The following is a 14,421-nucleotide window of genomic DNA, read 5'->3' as shown; positions in this document are numbered from 1 at the left end:
TTCTCGGTCCGATGCCGTCCGCTGTATTCTCTTCCTCGAGATCCCTCCTTGCCGTTCGAAATGTCGCGTTATTCCAAGCTTGTAATATTTAAACTCGGTTCTCTTACGTTGACTTTGTTAGTCGTCAAAGTCTTTCGACGTTCGATAATTATCAAATTATTCTTTACCAAAGTCTGTCTTAAAAACTAACGCCGAGCTTTACGTTTCGTTGCTACAACGATTACATTTTCTTTTACATCCAAAATTTAGCGAACCTGACTATATAAGAGAAATTTCACCTATAAAGACTTTTCGCGTTAAAGCGATGGTTATTACGCTCGAGTAGTAATCTGTACTTCTATCTCAATTGTAGAACTTGCAACTATTACGAATGTAGTTAAGTACTTTACCGCAAAACTTTATGCAGTGCAATAGAATTTTATGCACGTTGCATAAACATCGCTTCTCTCTTTCTCTCTCTCTCTATTTTAGGCGTTAAATCTCGGAAGAAACGTTCTGACAAAAATCTAAATAATTTAACGCGTTGAAGCAATCTAAAAAATAACTTTCCTAAACGGACAACTGTTGCTCTTCTTACGAAATCATTCGTTCTATGTTCATTTCGATTTGTCATTTCAAGAATAACCCTGTCTGTTTCGCCATGTCTAGCCATTTGCTAGTCGGAGATCGAAGAATAGCCGTTTCGGAAGGCGTACGTAGAGGCGGGCCTCGTGGGTAACACCTTGGAAACGAAAAACGGTATAATGAAAATCGGTTTCGTTCGATGCCGGTACAGATTACCGCGTTTATAGCTGTGCCGCGTCATTAATCATTCTCGATCGTCGATAGTGTTCACCGTTCTCCGTCAAATAGCAATTGATCGGCGGAACACCCATCGTCTGATTTCGATTTACAAATTCTCATTTTACGCCCACTCTTTCTGTTCGCTTCTTCCGCTATCGCTCTCTTTATCTGCTTCCCCTTTATCGCTGCCGTTACAATCGAGTACAACATCCACCAGCCGTATAGATCCACTCGATACGAATTTCGAATTCGCGCCTCATTTTTCACGCGTCCTTCCGTTCTTTCATTAAAAATCTCTCGATCGCGTCGACCGTTTATCGTCGTTTCCAATTCGCATCGTTCGATCCTAACGATGTTAAATCGTCAGTCGACGTGTCAAAATTTAAAAAACGATCTCTCTCTCTCTCTCTTTCTCTCCTTGCTCGGTAGAAAAGAGCGATTCGGAATAAAAAAAATTTTTATCGGTTGGCGAGCAACTTTGGTCGAATAGCTGTTCCAGCGGGCATATAATTTATACGAAGAATCTTAGGAACGAAATCGGAATTCGTACGAGAGTCCTATAAACCGAGAATTCCGTGTAAAAATATGTAGTGGGAAATAATCGATTGGAGGAGGAGATGCAGCTAAGTTGGCGCGGTAGAAATAGGTAAGACGGCCAGGCGAAGGGCCTGAAATACAAGTCGAGCGAGCCAGGGTTGGTCGTGTTTCAACAATTCTCCGACGCCGACCGTGAAAAATCACGGCGCCAGCCTTACAAAGAGGTAAGCCCAACTCCAACAGAGGCACCGCACCGTTGAAGGACCGCAAAGTGAAAAAGGACCGAGCGTGATTCAGCGCCGCATGGGGCCTCACGGCTCGATCCTTCTTCTCTCCTTTCCTCTTTTCTCTTCGTCGCCGTTCCCTTTCCTTTCCTTCCTTCATCTTCATCTTTTTCTCCCCCATCCGCGGCTACCTTTTATTTTTTGCACCGTTTCTTTTCATCTTAAGCGCGCAGAAACGCCGATCGACTATATAAGGAGTGATTTGTTGCCGTGGTGGCTTCGACGCTTCAACCACGCCACGAACATTGTCGTTCGTTCGGTTAACGATGCGCTCGATTTTTCTCTTCTCTTTTCTTTTCAATCGGCGCTCTTTATTCCCAATATGAGATCGGCTTCGTTCGCCGAATGCGTCACGACACCGATTCGAGAACGATTTCGGAGCATCTTACGAAAAAAGCCGTTGAATGGTAATCGAGTCTGGAGGAGCGCGAACGCGTTTGTCTATCGACCTTTACACGTCTTTTAAAATCTTGCTACGATAGGATTTATATCGTGGATATTAGAAATTCCGAATCTCTTGATTCTTACAGGTCGAGCTTTATCGAGAAAATAACTCTGACATTCCGCAGAATGTTCCAAAGGACGGTAACGCAGGATACCGCAAAGTACCATTGTAGCGAAAACGTGAATTCGAGCGACAAAGTGACAGGTTTACAACGGCCTAGGGTCTGCGTACTTCAAAGAAAATTCAATTTTCTACGTCATGTATTTCTTCCTTTCTTTAACCGTCCGTCATCCGGAAACCCCGAATATTTAAGTCGAACGGAGAGAGAGAGAGCAAGCTGGAACGTTATTCGCGGCAGACGTTCGGTGGCTCGACGCGACGTTGGAGCTTTCGAGCGACAACGTTTCTAGTTTATAGCGAGATACTTCGCGGCATATCGCTAATGGATGTTGAATTTAGAAGTTGAATGGACGTTAAATTTATTTGTAAACTCGATACGTTTATTAGCTAGCCGGTCGGATCTACGTAAAGCGCCATCCATATAAATTCCCTGTCTCTTTTGCTGTTCGCGAGTGTGCGTGGAACCGGTTAACTGCAAAGCGTTATATGTATTTATCCGTAACCTTATCCCCTTAAGATTCAGCGCGTCGCTTCCGACTGCCTCATCGGATTAATCCGGATTTATCTCGAGGCGAAGGTGAACCTCGGTCTCTCGTCGACGGAATCGATTGCTCCGTTTCGACGTTCGTTTCTGCGCCTTCGATCGGCGCGACGTTAATCAGGTGCCATTGTTACGCTCGCGTCTCGAATCGAATTCTTCGATGGAATCGTGCGGATTACGATCGAGCAGGCTTTGGAGCCGGAATGTTTCCAGCCCAAGTATGTAAATAGAATAGATGATGCGAGTAGATAATTGCCGACACTGGCAATTCTCGAGAGACAGTCTCGTCTGATCTAAACTTTCCGTCGGTGCAGCGTTGTGCGGTCGTGGTTGATCGGACGTTCGCTTTTTGCTCCGTTTCGTTGATAGAACGAAGCGATAGTTTCAACGAGTTAGCGAGTTGCGCGCGGTTGGCGCGAGGTCGGCAAAGACGATCCGAAACGGTCGTAGATCATTCGGTGTTCCCCGATAACGTACGATCGGAATCCCGACAAAAGAGCCGAGAAGGGGAGAAGCCGAAGCGCAAATTAAGTAATTTCGTCGTGGCGAGCTGTTACTGGAACCGGTGAATGAAAATGGATGATGACATTATCGATCGAACGATCTACCGGCCGTTCGTTATTTCGAGTCCGGCGCATGCGTGCCCTGCCGCGGCAATTCAATGCATCCAATCGCAAGTAAATATATTTCTATAAAGGTCAACCGTCCAATTTAGATGTCTGTTTGTTCGTTTAATTGGTCGGATGGCTGGCCAGCCGTTCTATGGCCCCGGCCGACTCCTTTTCGCGATGTACGCGCGCCGCCCCGTCTTCCCCTCCGTTTCTAGGATCCGATTAATTCAGTGCACCGGCCGATAATTTATGGCCGGCCATGCGTTACGCTCTGCACCTTCCTCTCTGCCCGTTTCGCGGCAAAACCTCTTCGTATCTGTCACACCTTCCTCTAATTGCCGCGAACACGCGAGATATCAGGCAGCAGGAGGACTGACTAGTCGCCTCTCGTGACGCCGCTCCGTTTCGAGCAATCCGATTCTCAGGGGAAACTAGCTCGCTGACTGGTTCCGTTATTCCGTCGCAAAATACCTAGCTTTTCGTCGGAACTTTTAAAGTTTCCCAAGATCTCCTATGCTCTTCCTAATAACGTTCACAGTGTCAAATAACGCGAGACTGGCTACTACGAAGTTTGTCTCTGATCTAAACCAAGGAATTCAATTTTATCTAATTTACTTTTTACCGAGGGCGGTTCTTCTCAAATATGTCGAATAACGTCCTCGGGGACGGGGAGGAGAGTCTGCCTTTGCTTCGAGGAGCGATACCAAGGAACAATCTCGATCGTTGTTGCGTTCGTGCATCGGCTACGACAAGTTTTACCTGTCAAAATTCCAGTAAAAAAAAAAAAAAAAAAAAAGAAGAGAGACGGAAGCGAAAAAGAAAGAGCAGAGTAAACGAGCGATCGTCGATATCCCGGAGGAAGCACGGACAAAACCTTTGTTTCCTCTCGGTAAACGCGAGGTAAATGGAAAGATACGATAAGCGGTAACTACGCGCCGTAACAAATGAAATTATTTAATCGATTCGTTGGCAACAATTGGAACGATACAAGAGGCGAAGTTTTCTAAAGAGAAAGGCTAGAACGGTTGGCGCGAGCAGGGAAAGTTCAGCGTCTGGAACGAGGTTTTCGCGTAAACTATCGAGTTAATTAACGCGCGGTCGACACGGAAAGAAGGCACGGAGACGGGGCGTGAGGCGGGACGAAGGAGAGAGGGAGAGCCACGGTAGGTGGGATTAGCATAATGTGTCGGAAACCGGCGATCGGACTTGGTTCGACTCGATCGTAGTTAGTTAATGGTCGCCGAACAGTCGTTATTCTCGCGCGTGGCAATACGCTGCAACGATTAAGGCTACCTCGGTGTATAATCTAGCATATATAAATTATTGTTGTCCGACCAACGAGGTGTATCGATGGGCGGTCGCAATGCTGTCACCCGTCGACGCCCATGCTCGCAGTTGGGACCAGAGAACGCTCCGCGACGCTTACGCCTTTGAGTCTTTTCTCCTTTCCACCGCTTCGTGTCGCAAGTGTAAATCCACGTCCAAACCGACTGCAGCCTCTGTACCATCCGCGATTCTCGATAGCGGCTAAAGCTTGTCGATAAGCGTCCGCGTAACGCTCGTGACGATGTTGTCGATGCGGCTGACCGACCAGCGACCGACCAGCGACCGACACTGAATTTGTCTCGAGTCTACTCGCCTCGATTACATCTCTCGATATTGAATACAACGGGGAATAGATCGTCGATGCGCTTTTCACGCTGCACGTGTTGCGACCGAGATAAACACTTGTACGGCTTATTGAAATTGAATATCGGTACGCGTACATTCGAGTAGTACTAAACATACCCGTACGTTTAACGCCGGGTAACTCCTAGTCGACGTGTCCACTGGATCCGCTGTCGTGTCTTGTACGTTCCTCGTTATCCTATCCACTTGCTTCGATAGCTAACACTTTGTGTCCGTTACGTTGCTTTCGCTTAAACGAACATCGATTCTAACAAAGATTTTATTGTTACCGTGGAGCAACAAGCGTTCTATAATTTATACAGTATCGCGACAGCTTGGAAATTTAGAATTTGAAAATTTGAGATTATGGAGTATCGATTATCGAATCGAATTTACGAGCGAGTCAAAGTTAAAAAGTTTCATCGGCGGTATCTCTCTACGTCGCCTGATGGAAGTATCGATTGATTCGCGAAAGTCTTCTTTGTTGTTTCAGGATTTAAGCGTTTCTGCAATGCAATTTGTAAATTACAATTATGCCAACAGGCGTTGCTAATAAGCGACGATATTTTACGGTTAACAAGTTTTTATTATACCATAAAACACCTTGAAATGGACGAATCAATATCAATTTCCTACCACAATAGCGTGAAAATCGCGTTTTTCAGAAGTAAATATGCTCGGCATATGGCGACTCTTGAAGCAGTTGCGTAATCAAAATTTCAAAGAAATTTATCGCGTTACTCTCACGGAGTCGAGGTGATTAACCGTACGATAAATATCAGCAATTTATATGCCGTGAAGAATCAACAATCGGTATTTCGTTTCTGTAAACGTTGCAGCGTATTCGCGAGACCGTTCCTCCGTAAACTTTCCTCGGTATCGTTCATCGATCGCGCAGGTATGTTCTGCCGATTTGTCATCGACGCGAACGGTCGCTAACGAATGTCAAAGCTAATTGAATTTGATTGGCTCGACGGCTTGTAAAGTATCAAAGTTACACCAAGGAGACAATGCCCGTGATTTCTCACCTTTCCGATTCTTCGTCTCACTCCTTTGCTTTACACCCATTTTCGTAATTGCCCGAGGTCACCGCTTCCATACCCGTCCCCGTTGGATCGACCCGATAATCGCATCTGCGTCGTTTGCCAGCTCGATCCTCCTCTTTCTTCGTTTCTATTTCTTTCTCGTGACTCATCCGTCGCGGAAAAATGTGCTCTGGATCGATCCGGATGCCGATAACGACTAGAGATAAATTCATTAACGGCTATTTGTTCGCCAACCGAACACGCCTTCCTGAATTTCTTACTTCACTCGACTCGATTAAGCTCTATACTGTTATGCCAGATATGTACTCGATAATTGGAAAATTACAGAGTAATAGAAATTCCTTCGAAGCGGAGATTAAGAAGACGCAGAAGTAGAGTGCCAGCCGCGAACCTCGTTCTTATTCCGTAGAATTTTTATACTTACGTGCCGTTTGTGCTCTACGCTCTCGATTCTGTTCAAGATGGAACGTGTTTGCAACATACGTGAAGAGACTCTCGCATTTCTTGCCCTTTCTGTCACGAAGATCGATGTATTTTAAAAATAATTTATAATATTTCTGATCTAATAAAGTCTCTGACCAACGTGCAAAGTTATTTTTGCGTCTTTCCGAACAGATGCTAACCTCCGTATCTATAAATCGTGAAATTTGATCGACGATCGAGCTTTAGAGTTTAAACTAATTTGCTACAATACGAACATCGATTCTAGTCAAATTATAGGATATCGACTTGTTGAAATTTGTTCTCTTCCCTTCGACTAGCTTCTAATTCTCCGCTGGATTTTAACTCTCTCTCCGATCTCAACCATCTCTATGGAAACTCGATTCGAAAATGCTCGATTCGCCAAAATGTGTTTTACGGTTCGCATTATCCCGTTCCAGACAGCGACGTTAGCTTCACATTCGTTCCAATCGATAGATTCTTTCAGCAGGAATTATTTTCGGTAATCGGAAGCAAGCGTTGCTAGCGGTTCTTCGTCTGGCGACCTTCTTAGTGGCTACATTCGTTCGAATTATCCGTTCGTCGCACGTAATACGTATGGAGGTGTGCAGATTTCACGCGACGAACACTTTTTATGAAAAGTTGTTTCGATATGGCGTATAAGCAAGCAGCAACGTCTTCTTCCAAGCGTTGGCACCTGGACGGTAGTGTCGTGTTTGCGTCGACTTGTACTGGAAAAAGGGGTTAATTGCGTGACGGAGCCGAAGAAGCGGTTGCAAGACGATGTATCGATGCCAGTACCGGGATTACGCCCTTCTGCCCCGCTAGGATGTATTTTAACGAGACGATAAATTATTCGAAATGTCAATCGCGCGATATCGTTCGCGCGGCGCAGCCGCTCGTCGACTAATCGCGCGAAGGATCGAGAATGACGTCAGGCTGCGCGACCGATCGCTTGTTCCTCTTACGCTTGTTTCCTCGCAGAAGACAAGACGCATTAACCGCGAGCATGGGTGTGTACACTTGTCGCAACGCTGTAACAGCACGAGAGAACCGAGGTTACGTCCCTGATCCCCCATTTGAAAAACCCTTTTGCTCGCGACCGACCGGTGCGTTGCTCGTTAATTGTCCAGCTTCTCGCCGTTCAATTACACCCGGAGTCGTTGGTGCGATTGCTCGTTAGGCGTTATCGATCAACGCGCTGCCATCGCACGACTCGTTCTCTTCTTTCGATCAAGTCGTTAGACGTTTCGACGGCATTCGATTTTTAAGAAACTCGCGTTTAAGCCTTAACAAATATTCGCTAATCGATCGAATATCGTTCCCGCGATTTGCCAACAAAGATCTCCGCATCGTACATCGTACATCGTACATCGTCGGTGTGGTGTCGATTTTATAGGAATCGACAACGTATAGAGATTTGTTCACCGTTAGCCTCGGTAAGGTATAAATTCTCCGCGCCTTTCTTTCGTTACACGCGTTTCCTGTCAAGTAGCGAAACAGATACAACAGCCAGATCGCAACCGGTGAGTAACGACTCCTTTTATTTTATCCGCGATAGTAATCGGTTCATTCAGCGTAGAAGAACGTAACGCCTTGATCACGAGAGTTCGAGGAATCCGTTCCAAGGTGGATGGAGTACTAGTAACGAGATCAAGGAATGCACCGCTCTCTCGCACGACCATCGATAGCTGATCGCGAACGTTTCCGCGTTATACCGAGAAAATCGTGCCTTGGAAACTTTACGATTCGGTAGATCGATTTATTATACATTAAAAGGTATTACGAAAGGTGGTGAAGCGGTAGGTGTATAAAGTATCGTTGCGACAATCGTGCGATAATTCATTGATTCGGTGGATAGTTGTGTTTTGCAGTACCGTGTCCACGAGAAGGTAAAACTTGGCATCGCGCTAAAGAAGAAATCGACACGCATCGAATACGTATGTAAAGAGCAGCCCTCCGGGGACGTGATATTTTTCGGGCCGATGTGAAATTACCGAGAGCTACAGAGTCATTACCGTAATTAATTACGTCATCGATCAATCACGGTGACATTAAAAAGAACGCACAACAGCGACGATTAAGAGTGATCGATACCGAGCCCATCGTCATTAAACTAATCTTTAATGAACACGCGGACGAGAGGCGTTCCAACGAAACGAGAAATTCTCGCATCTTCGCTGTCTGCCAGTCCCTGTACTTTCGAGCGCGTCAACGCGAAAAAGGAAGAAGAAAGTTGACGTTCCCTCGAGTAGCGGAACTTGATTTCTTGATAAAAGGCATGCGAGAGTTCGTATTCCTCGGGGTGGTTTCTAGAAGGTGGATGTAACTATTCGAGCTGCATAGAATAGCTTGCACAAGGAGGAGAGTAAACCGGGGGAAAGAGTGGACGAAAAAATCGATGGCGAACGAAGGAAAGGAAAGGAAAGGAAAGGAAAGGAAAGGAAAGGAAGGAGGAGAAGAGGGAGGAGCGAGGATCTCGATGATGATAAATGCTTCCTGCGGAGAAACGTGATTTATGCCGTCATTAGAATAGTTGCCACGAACCTCCCGTGTAGGTGGTGCATAATGATCGCTACCACGGACCACTATGTACATGCAAACGCTCTCCATGGCTATCCGAGAAGTTGGCTTTTACAAAAAAGGCTCCCGTTGCTCGATGATTGCGACGCCCATAAACACAGTTCGCGACGGTACATTGGTTACTTACTATCCCCGTATCCGCGTGTTCGAGGCCTACTGCGTGTTTCCAATCTTCCAGCGACTAACCACTCCGGGGGACGTTTCGTTCGACTTTTCGAGGATGATCGTTCGATCGAGCCTCTTTCCAAACCCTTTCCAAACCGCACCGAGCCAATTGCGTTCCCGCCGATCGATGTTAGAACTTGGGAATTGCCCGTAGATCCAATGCAAATCCTCGAATACTCTTAGCAAGATTTTCATCGTGATTTTTACCGTTTTAAACGTTTCGAAGGTCTGATCGGAATCCACGAAATCCACGAAATAAGGTATTCGTAGCGAAGCTTCTCACGATTCTCAGAGTCTCGGGAGAAAGCGAGTGGAAGGTAGCGCACGGTACGGCTGACCTTTCATCAACGTTTTTTTCCCACTGGTGGAGATGAGTTAGGCGATCGATTAAAAGCTTAATTATCGAATGTAATAAGGACCACCCATCGTTCATTTAGATCCATCAAAATAGATACGCATTAATTGGACGAGGGGCAGCTCTCCTCTGATTACCTACTACCGATAATTATATGTTAACCACGTATTCAGATCCGGCTCGGCACGTACTCTGGAGAACCTGTTCCCCTACAACGGCGAACATTGAATCAAATTGCGTGCGCGTGCAAGTGTGTATACCAACTGTATTCACGCCTCCTAACCTTTCGCTGGTGGCTAGGTCTACGCGTAAATAATTAATTGCCGTTGGTCCCTACTAGATCGAAGCCATTGCAGCCACCGATGGTTGGCTTTCGTTTCTCTTACCACTGTGGACATCGTAATTCTATTTCTTTCCTTCGCTGTGGATTCGACGATGGTTCACGCTTCGGAGTATATGATATACCGATCGCGAGAAACTCGTAACTTATTCTTCGAGATACCGTTGGATCGTGCTACGACGTTAAAAAAGAAAAATTGCTCGTTCGTTCTAACCTGGCTCGATATTATGTCTGTTAGATTAGGTAAGATCGAGTAAATTGATCGAATAATCGAGACACGTTTCGATGAAGTATCGTTAGCGTGTACTCGAAACGTTCTTGTTTGCCACTAATTACATATATGGTAGGGGCAAAAAGAATACAGTAAAATGGTTCGATTCTCGAAAAAACCGATATCGGGGTCAGAAAATTAGACCGAGACGCTGAAATCGATCGGTACGCGTAAAGTTTTGAAAGGCGCGTGGTAAATCGCTACTCTTTATCCCTTCCTATGGTTATTTCCGATTTTTCCATACACGCGCCACATTATACACGCCAAATTACAAATTCCGATCGGAATATAATCTTTCACTGCCGTCCTTCGCGTTAAGTAGAGTAGAGGGTTCTGTAAATGGATATAGATAATTTAACCGACAAAGAAAACACGCGAAACGATACACGTTCCAAAAAGTTCGAATACACGTTCGAATTAAAAAATCAATCGATGAACGACTTAGTAATACACCCTGAAATCGGATAGCTGGAATATAAAAAGATATCTTGTTTTCTTTATAACGTATCACCGTCACCAGGCTTTCGCTCGGCTAAAAATTCTAGGAAACTAAATCAACGCGTGATTCTCGAGTCTCTCATTACCGCGAGACAGAGCCATAAATAATAATCGAAGCGGTTTATTAGGGGCTTATAAGCAGCTTATAAGCAGTTTATAAGCGCGACGCGTCATCTCTTCTTTTTCCGCGATTCTTCTCTTTCAATTGGTAGCTCGACAGCCACAATAACAACCTATAACGGCATGCTGCTTCTAGCTCCGGGATAACCGTTGAATATTTCTTCCACGAGATATCTCTTCTTTTTACATCAACGATATTTGCGAAATAAGTAGATCGCTCAAAGCGATTGCGTTCTACGTTCGCTTCGCTTAAACGCATTCATCCGAATTATTCTAATTTCCGTTAATACTCTTTGATCCGGAAAAAATTTAGATTTTGTCAGAAAGTTAAAGACTCGGGAACAGGGATCGATAAAGTTGACGTTTCGCGTGAGCAACGAAGACGTAAATTCGAGCAAGCGGCATTTTCGACGACACGGCGGTTTTCCGCCGAAATCGAAGATTCGGATCGTTGACGACGATTCCTGTCTTTTCGCGAACAGTTCTTTCGACGTTAACGACGCAATCACGTCCTATGGGTATATAAACGCGATTTGTCAAAGCAGCAGGCGTACCTCACGCGAGAAGATACATGTCCATGGCGCATTTTGCAGCCGGCGTGACCGAGCCTATCGCACCTCGCGATCATTCCTGGAAATTTAATAGACGCGTTCCGCCGTTTCTTGATTCTTCGACGACGACATCCGCCAGCCACGAGAACTTCGTGCAATTCGAGATAACGAATAAAGAAACCACGCTCTTCGGTAGCGTCCAAACGATACCAACAAACCACCCGGTCTCTCTCGTTCTCCTATTCTCGTCGGCGACGAATCGTGGTTCCCGTTTCTTCGCAAAGAAAACCATGGCAAGATTCGCATGCCGAGTTCGTCGATCTGAACGATAGTGCTCGCGTTAGGCCTTGCCGCGCTTGTTAGAGATAGGTAGACCGACATTTGGAATTTGTTAACGTTTCACGAACATAGAGCAAGTGGATAGTTGCAAGTATTGTGTGCGGTCTTTGGGATAACGCGAACATACTTCGCTTCGCGTATAGTAGCAGTGCATCGATCGTAAATATTCTGCAACATAAAAAATTACTTCGCGACATCCTCTTTTTTTCGTTTCTAATACGTATTTTGATTAAACGCGGTACAATTTCTTTCTTATAAGGAAAAAGTCACCGTTTCGAGTGGTTCGAGCAATCGATCTCTCGTCGTTGGATTCGACAAATAGGATTTATCGAAACAAATGTAAGCGACCTAATCGACTGCCATTTCACATTTGGTGGCCCCTCAGAGAGATTTGGCCAGGACATTGTTCGAAGAAGGTTCCACCGCTTCGATCCTAATATCATCGAGCTATCCAATAAACGTAATGCCGGGCTTTGAAATGTCCCGTGCCCGTAAGCCACTCAAGATAACAAAGGGATCACGGTACAGCATCTTGCGGGGACAGCAGCAAAAGGGTGGATCGGCGTGTCAAATTCAATTCTAACTCACGTTAAGCGGTCGCTATCGAGGGCGTACCGGCGAATTAACCCACCAGATAATACCATTATCGTGGAAGCCTGAAATTACTGAACATTACGTATCGATGCCAATTACACTTGGTCCGTTGGTGTGTGAGCGTAACTGCGGGCGCGTAACTGCAGACGCGCCAACCCGAAACGATTACTTCATTTACATGTCGCGTAAATACGCGTGGTTCTGCCACGTGGTCAGATCGGGTCCTCGTCGATTACGAACCATCGATTCCACCGAAAATTACTTCCCAGAAGGGCATACGCGAGAATCGACCAACGGATTTGTTGGCCCGAAGCTTGTTATCGGCCGTTAAATGCCACGACGAATTAATATCGCGCGCTATGCGCTACTATGCCGTGCTATCGTAATTTTATGACCGCGCTGGTTTCTACAATCTCTGTCGGAACTCGCCAAATCGAACGTCCATATTTTCTATTTCGATCCTTGTAACGACCGTCGTCGAAATGATATTTTTTAACAGGTTGCTATACATGTACGACGCTCGAGACACTAACGCGCCTCCGTAGTCCGCTCGAGACTTTGAATCGATTAGTTTCGACGAAGAGAATGTCGCGATACAGTCGGAGAAAGATGAAGTACCGCCATTAACGACATTTGTACTTGTACGTCTTAATTTTGAACGCGCAGTCTTTTAAAAATTGAGTTCGTGCTTTATGTTCAATGGCGTAGAGAACGCTTGCAACAGCCTAATATTTCAACGCGAATTCATCCGGAGAAACTGCGTAGAGGCGAACAATTTTTCCGTTTCTAAAGATGCAATAAATATCTGGTATAGCGAAACAGTTTATTTGCACGGCTGAACGTCTACCGGGAATAATTTATATCCATACTTTACCTGCGAGATATCAATCCTTCTAACACAATAAGCTTTTATACACTTTATTAAACCGAGAATTTATAACTCGGAGAACTCGCTGCATGGACATTGATTTGTTGTAACTTCAACTTTACCTATTCGTTGCACCACGCTTATTATTTGCGACGAATAATTAAAAGTTCGCGAGTTCGTAACGTTTACGTTGGCAACGCATCCTACAATACCGCTATTAAAGGTTACCATATAACGGAACGCTGATCATAAGTCGAAATCGAAGATTCATCGAATCGTAAACCGCGAGTACAAGCGGTTGGCGATTTGAAATTTTACGGCGGTTCCTTGCGAGAGCTTTGCGCGCACTCCGCCATTCTGTTCCATCAATTTTATAGTGCGATAAAATGGGATATCGCATGCGTAATAGCGAGAGGATCGTAGTTGGGCGCATTAAAACGCTCACACGTGGGTAAATACGGTTTCAAGGAGAAATTAACAACAAAGTATGCGGCTACTGCACTGCAAGGATCTATGCTAATTTTCGCCTCCCGCACCTGCTGCCTTCGACGGATTATAATTGACGACATATCCTGAATCTGATTTCCGGTGATTATACCTACACGGTACACCGATAAACGCGTCGTCGAACGTGTAAGAAGAATCGTCTCGCGATTCGAATTGCTTCGATGATCCTTAACCGAATTTGATCTCTTTCCTCTTTCTCGATGGGCGATCAACGCGAGCGATTTTGATATTTGCCACTGATTCCATATTCACCGATTAAAAGACCATATCGAGGAATCTTCGGCTAATTACGCTGGTCACAGACGAATCAGAGGCAGACTGTCCCAATGTATCAAAGTCAAATTCGATGAATTCATGGTAGCACGAACGCGCGTAATTTCGTCAAACTCCGCCGATGATTTAATTCGACAAGTCACAATTCGATCGATGCGCGCATACGGTCGAATCGAAATGAATCGTACCGATTAATTAACCATAGCGATGCGGGCTTGTCCTTATCGAGCGATAGAAACGAACGTCACGGCAGGTTACAGTTTCCGCGTAGCTGCACTTGCGAGACGAGTTCGCAAAATTTCGTGTCTCTGTATAACACCGGGAAGGTCGATCGCCGCGAGCGGTAAGCGGTCACAACCGATTTCCTCTAGAAAATTGAGCAGACAAAATTGCTGTTGCGTGAGAATCCGCCCCCTTACAAAGGGAAGTTTACGCTCCTCCACGTTCAACAGAACGGACGTTCGAACGTCCTCCGCTCGGA

The 14,421-nt window shown here is 45.5% G+C and overlaps 1 protein-coding gene across 5 annotated transcripts in view; it reads right to left on the bottom strand.

Moving 5' to 3' along the window:
* Positions 1 to 14,421, bottom strand: part of LOC117160086 (A disintegrin and metalloproteinase with thrombospondin motifs 7) — a 57,287-nt gene that overhangs the window by 11,569 nt on the left and 31,297 nt on the right. The window contains exon 1 of one of the 5 annotated variants that reach the window (XM_076625200.1): positions 6,018 to 6,253. The exons of the other annotated variants lie outside the window; for them this stretch is intronic. The gene's annotated coding sequence lies outside the window, so the exon portion shown is untranslated. Of the gene's footprint in view, positions 1 to 6,017; positions 6,254 to 14,421 lie in introns of those variants that run through there. 5 annotated transcript variants of the gene reach the window in all.

Source organism: Bombus vancouverensis, chromosome 2 (genome assembly GCF_051014615.1).
Source record: "Bombus vancouverensis nearcticus chromosome 2, iyBomVanc1_principal, whole genome shotgun sequence".
Classification (NCBI taxonomy): domain Eukaryota; kingdom Metazoa; phylum Arthropoda; class Insecta; order Hymenoptera; family Apidae; genus Bombus; species Bombus vancouverensis.
Note: the sequence above shows the minus strand (reverse complement) of the source record. Positions and strands in the feature narration are given on the sequence as shown.